Source organism: Hakea prostrata, chromosome 8 (genome assembly GCF_041222555.1).
Source record: "Hakea prostrata isolate BN-2017 chromosome 8, UWA_Hpros_2, whole genome shotgun sequence".
NCBI lineage: Eukaryota > Viridiplantae > Streptophyta > Magnoliopsida > Proteales > Proteaceae > Hakea > Hakea prostrata.
Window position 1 is genome coordinate 5,890,194 of NC_142607.1, and position 7,249 is coordinate 5,897,442.

Sequence of the window (7,249 nt, forward strand, 5' to 3'; positions counted from 1 at the left end):
GGTTTGGAAGATAGAGATATGGGGGTGTAAAAAGGGTGGGTGGACTTTGGGGAGTGTGGCCACCCCACTAACAAGGACAAGGCTCGAGGGCAACAAATCACATAGTCTATCATGGGCCCACCATGCTCCACTTGGATATTCTCTTCTTTGAAAAGTGGGTCCCATCGCTGCTTCACTTTCTCAGTCATGCTCTTAGTCAACCATAACATGCAAGAATGGGAATTTGAAGAATCTTGAATTTCTTGAATTCCTGCCATTATACACTTGGAATGAACTTATCTGACCAGTGTTTAAGATAAGTTTCCTCCTGAATGTGTGGTAGAGGGAATTCAGAAAGGGAATGTCAAAAGAAAATTATCTCTAAAGATAAAAGACCCTTTAACTTAAGAGATCTATGAAAGAATCTACATGGAAGATTTGAAGTAAATGATACCAGTGTAGGGTTTATGGGCATCATATTGATAGAGTTTGACACCAAGGAGGTGATTGTTCAATTGACTATATTCCCAACACCAATTTCATGACACTATTTGCTAATGCAACACTGGCAGTCTTGTTAATACCTTAACTTCAAAGGCGCTATCAATTGTTTGTATGACAAATTGGTCGTTATCCATCCTGTGATTAGATGAGGTTGGGTGAATGTAATTGTTTTTCATGTTTTTGGGTGCATTCTAGAACTGTTGATTGTACACATTATCTCTGGATATATCCTTAGTGGTGAAAAAGAAATATCTTACGAGTAGCGTCAAAATTAGTAACAATAATAAGAAGAAAATTTAGTGTCTAATCCCTAGTGAATTGTTTTCATTTTAATGTGTTCATATTGGCCCCACATTGGTGTATTTGACCAAATAGTAACATGTATTACCTCTATCTCGGGAAGAAATGTAAAAAAAAAAAAATACACAATATAACAACCTTTATCGTATTAGCGAATGTGTTTTTGGCACAACGGTGGCATCATTCTATGCAATTAGGTAGTAAGATCTAGTAAGTTTGAGGTTCAAGTCTCCATCCTTCGACATTCCCCCCCCCCCCTTCTAGGAAAAAAAAAACAAGAGATCCCCTCGGCCTATGGACCCCAAGTTCTTGTGACTGATTTGATGATAACATTAAAAAAAACCCTTTATCCAATTATTAAGTTTATTAAACATGCTAACATTTATAATTGATGGAAAAGACCCTCTCTTTCCCCTTAATTTAATTACTAACTCATTAAATTAATATGAAAAACCCAAATTAAAACATTAAATTCTAAATGAAACCAGTCTAGAAAGTGAGAGAGAGAATCCTATATATTTTTTTGTAATATTCTATACATGATGCTAGTGTCCCATAGGCCGCAAGAGAGATAGAAAGAGAGAGAGAGAGAGAGAGAGAGAGAGAGAGAGAGATGATAGTGGAGATGGGATATAGTGTTGTATGTACTTGAGAGTTGAGCTAAGTGGAAGGTTGATTGTGTTTTTATATATAAGGATCAAATGACCTTAAAAGCAAAGGCCAAAGGCCAAAGCTCTTTCTTTCGAAGGGCATTGGTAAGTAATGGTGCATTAATGCACTTACTTGACTTTAGTGATAGAGAGAGATAAAGAAGAATGAATAATAAGGATATGTTTTGGGGGGTAATTAATAATGTATTAGTTATATATATACTCTAATTAATATTAATCCTGTTGTCACCTTCCTTCCTTCCTTCCTTTTTCCATTTTTATTGGGAGGAAGATATGATTGAATGAATTATCATATCCATCAACTTTAAGGAGTCCATTCAATGTCACATCACAAGAATTGAGAGGTTGGACCCCATCAAACACACACACCCCACCCCCACCCCACCCCCATAGGATCAATCATGATATTCTCCTAACCCATGGTTTTAGTGCATTTCTCAACACTTATTAAGGTTTCAGATTAGTGATAGCAGTGAAGCCCCACAGCTAAGGTTACAAAACCTGGAATTTCACCTAACCAGTTCCAATCGATTTGGATATCACTCATGTTTGGTGACTAATTGGGTTAGGTTGGGTTTTCTTTTCTTTTATTTTCTTCTTCTGATATCTAAAAACAATCAAGTGATGATATATTGTCATTTCTTATATGCCCAAATTGCATGCTCTTTCAATTTTCTTTTTAGATGAATATCTTTCTTCAACTTGCTAATATCTTGAATAGAAATATAAGATTTCTTCAACAAGTTGATATTCAAGTAATTTTTTTAATTAAATATGTAACTAATTTGAAAAGAAAAAATCAAAAAAATATAAGGATATTTTGGTCATAAAGATGAAGATGCATCTCTTATTAAAAAAAAATGAAGATGTATCCTTGGTTGATTTTCTTTTGGACATCATGGGTAAGACAAATGTAATCTCTCTCTATATATATTTTTAAATAATTAAAATGACTTGAATAAAGGTCTAAATGAAAATTAACCTTTCTCTTTTCGACCTTGGCCCTAACCCCGTTGGTTCTGGGTCAAGTCAAATGATCAACGTTGACGTTGATGCTAACCCTAATCACAAAATAATTCATAATTTTATATAATTACCTTACAAGCTTACCTAAAATATCCTGCTAGGTGGTAGGTTTGGGCTAAGCCACGTCTAGTAACACCCTCAATCCTTACCTGGCCTTGACTTAAATGCAGGTTCATCCTACCATGTAGCGATTCGCCTCTATGGCAATAATTTTTAACTCAAACCTTAGGACTTTTGTATCAAAGTCTCCTTCAGGTTTCACATTGAGGTTATACGTCAGAGATAGAAGACTCTGCTTGCGCAGCTTGGATACTGCTCCAAGGTAACAAGGTGAACTCCCTCGTCCTTGGACCGTTAAGGTAATGTATCACACCAAAAGACATGATAGCCCTAGCCCTACCTTTAGATCTAGAGATTTCCCCACACCGCAAAGACCGCCTGCATGAGATGCATACCCTTATAGGCGAAGGGATGAAAGCCTAGAGAAGGTTAGACCTGAGAAAGTATGAAAATAAGTACGCCACCCCTTAATTGTTGAACAATGTGGTGACGAAGTCACTTCGCCGAGCCAAGGCCCCTTCGAACATAGGATGGACTAGAAAATATTTTAGCCAACAGAACCAAACTTGCATCCTTAAATAGCACTCTATTAACCAAAATTTGAAAGTGTTCTGATTCTGATTTGAATCAATCAGTTCAATTAATCCTCATTTTTGTTTCTGGTGAGTGGACTCTCATTTTAATTCAATGGAAACCGTAGAACGGATTAGCAGTGAAATAAAGTACAAAATAACTTTGGGAGACATTAATCATCCTTTGGACCCCCTAATTCAACTTTGTGTTAGCTTTCTACACCTCTCCTTTACCTCTTTATAATCTTTTCTTTTTTCTTTTTTCTTCTTTCTTCTTTATTCTTTATGGTAAACCACCTCTCTATAATCTAGGTTTAGGATTTGGCATATGATTATGTCTCGTTAATATAATTAATACTTAATAGCTCATAGCTTCAAAGCTACCTCAAAGAGATTAAAATAAGTCCATGAAATAGTTTGGTTTTAATTCAATACACTTACTTTTTTAGGGGGAAAATAATGTATTACATTGACGGTTTGTTTAATAGTAGCAACATAAATGTTTACCGATAGAGAAGACATAGCAAATACATCAAGTACATTGAATGAATTAAAATGGCCTAGTTTGGATGAGTAAGCACGAGTTCTAGAATCCATAGATATTAATTATCAGAAGACCGATCAATACAATATGTACCGTCTATATGAATGAATAGAATGAAAAAAACGACTTTCGTTTTTTCTTATGACCAGATACAATAAACGGGGGTGGGGACAACCACCACACTCTAAATAGTTTAAACTTCTTAGAACACTTAGCAAGATGGTTTGCATAAACATTGTTTACCCTATTTACTTAAGTGAAAATTCTAGAGTCGAAACCATAGTAGAAATGATGTTTGATATGCACTTTAGAATACAATACATTTTCTAAGATACCAATAATAATTATTTTTGTCTTCTATATATATATTATCACCCTAATATGTATTCCAATAATATTGTATACCAAATGCAGCATATATGTATTTTGCATCATGGTGTTTCATCAATGAGGGAAAGCAACTAAAAATGAAAGGATAGATGCTTCGGTGCTTTTCAAATTTGTCTCTTTCTTTTGCTTTTCAGAATGAAAAGGTAATCCGAAATTTTTCTTCATTCTAGTATGGTTGATCAAATAGGTATAGAAAATCAAATTTTCTGTTTTTGGGTAGATGTAAAGATAATCAATCAATGACAAACAAAAGACTAGAAAAACAACCTTTATTTCCCTCTGAAGTAAGCCATGAAAACAAATGCCAAATGCCATTTTTGGTCACTCTAACTTCATCAATCAAGTAAGCCTTCTCCTTCATTTCCTTGTTTTCCTCCAAGATTTGGGCAACAAACCATACCCTATGAACAATTTTCCTTTTTTGTTTTTTTTCTTTTCATTTCCTTGTGCTTGTGAATGGATCATAGTATTGAATTTTATCCTTGAGGGGCTCATACCATTTGTATGAGTGTTTGAATCCCATCCTATCACCTTCAAACAAACACGAACAGGCCTGGTCAGACCCACCGTGAGAGTTATGAGAATGGGTGAATAGTCCCCACTTGGGTGGAGAGAATTTGGACTCTAATCCTAATCATGCCACATATATCCAAAGCTACAGTGCGAGGATCTTGCTATGCTAGTGCCGCTAACATGATAGTTCCTATGGTGCCCGTTATTAAATGATGGCTGAACTAATTGCATTAAATCCTAACCACTCAAAATACCATGCACAACTTAAGAAACAAATCGAAGTATATTTTGAACACTGAAATTTAATAGATTTCCTTTAAAAAAAAAAAAAAAAAGATTTTTAATAGATTTCACATGAAATAAATCTTTACAAGAAACAGTTTTGTTTATGAAAAAAAATACGGACTTAAAAATGTATTTTTTCCATTTTTTTACCCAAAAGAAAATTTTAAAAATGTGTTTTTGAGTGTACGTACAATTGCAGAGGGGGTGGTGGGCCCCGGTTCATAAAAGAGAAAAGTAAAAGAAGAGAATTTACTGGAGATGCCACTGAAAACGACACCTTGAGTTTTTTTCTGTCTAAGAACTACCCGACAGGCATGTAGTGGCGGGAATCGTTTGTTTGTTTATGGAGATCGCAAAGCAAAACTCTCACCAATTTTCTTTTTTAATTACCATTTTGGGCTTCCTCAAATTACCATCATGCCATCATCCATATCGGCGCTCTGCGCTTCCCGTGATTTACGCATTTACTCTATCGCTAGCGGCGTAGTCTTATCTTAATTGACCACGTGTCTCAATGAAAAAAGTGTGGGCCATGTCAATTGCTGGCTTGGAAACTACCGCCTGACACGTGTTGTTGGTTGAGTCCGGATCCTCATCCGTCGGGGAGGGAGAGTGCTCCCCGACGGCTTCCCAACCACACAAATACGTGGGGCCCACAGGTGAAAAACATATTTTGAAAATTTTTTCTTCAAATTTTCACCTGTGGGCCCCACGTATTTGTATGGTTGGGAAGCCATCTGTGCTCTCCCGACGGGGTGAGGACCTCATAAAATGGTGACGGTAAAGATAAATTCATTCAGTAACAAAATGTCTTTTTTCTATTTTTCGAATCGATCGCCTCTTCAGTAAAAGTGCCCCCCATCATTGACTAAACAGTCCTTGTTGTAGTGCCCAAACACAAGGTTTAAAGTATCTCATGATATCATAGGATTCTAGCCGATTTGTATTCATAGTTGACCCAACCGATACAATACATCTCGATACGTCTCTCTATTGAATTACACTAAAATACATTTATCAGAACGATACAATACTCGATACATGACTATAAGTCTCTTAAAATCACATAACCAATACGATACTCGATACCGATACTTTAAACCTTACTCAAACGATATTGTTGATTTGCAAAGAATGGCGTGGGGTGTGCGTGATTGTGCGGCTAAGGAAATGTCAAAATGAAAAAAAATTTATTTATTTTTAATAGATATTTTTATAAATCGATGAATATTACATAATATAACGTGGGACTTCATCCTTAGTTCTGAGGGATTCATATTCTAACTTCTTACTAAGAAAATATGGTTTTTTACCTACTAAGCCACCTCTCTACTAAAACGATAAACAATTCTTTTTGTTGGGTGTGGCATAAATTTTTTAAATATTAAAAATCGGAGGTATTACATAATAAAGCAAATTGAAAGTTTTATCAACCGAGTCACCCTCCGGGTTAGAATGATGGAACTTCTCATTTTACAATCACGGCCATCAACTCAGTGAAACAAGACGTCGTTGCGTTCCCTAACAACCGAAATGCGTGTGATGTGGAGCACATTGAACCAGGTCCCATATTTGCTTACCCCCGAGTTCCTCACTCGTAACTCGTCCGATCCAGCCGTTTCGATATCATCACGGAGTGGAGTTGACTCCGATTGAAGAAGAGAGAAGCAGAAAACAAAACTAACAAAATGACCAACAAGAGCACGATTCTGTTAGGAGGTAATTCCAAGTTCCAACTGCAATCAAATTTTGTGTTTTTCTTTCTTCAAAAAAAATCTGAAAATACAAGCATTTGTTCTTTTGTTTCAGAACTGCCGTTTTTTCTCTTCTCTTTTCCTTTTCTGGTATTTCTACAATTCTGATCTCTGTCAGCTTTCCAGCAATCCTTTCGTTTGGTTTCTGTTCTAGGGTTTCGGATCTAGATATAATACAAGTATTTGTTTCTTTTCCTTCTCTTTCCCTCTCTCAATATGTGTGTGTGCGTGTTTGTAGCCAGTGTAACTTCAATTTCATTGTTCGAGCTTTTAAACAAAGTTGATATGTAAAGTGAAATTGAAAAACAGAATTCCAGGACGAATTTCTTATCAAAAGACGTAGGAGAAAACGAGAGATGGAGACAACAATCGTCCAATTCTAATCCTTTGTCTACTTTATTTCCCTGATCGATTGGGTTCTCCCAATTTCACTGTTGCCGATTCCGTGCGATTCCTTTCTGCAACCCCTTTTCTTCCCATTACAAAGTTGTTTTTTTTTTTTAATTGAAGTACGATTTGCGTTGTGTACATTAGCACCCTAAGCGTATGTTAGCCTTCCCCAGTTTTTCCTGTTCTCATTCTCATCCATTAAATTTTTTAATCATGATTAGCAGATAAGAAAAAGCATTATCTTAACGATTGCCGGAAACT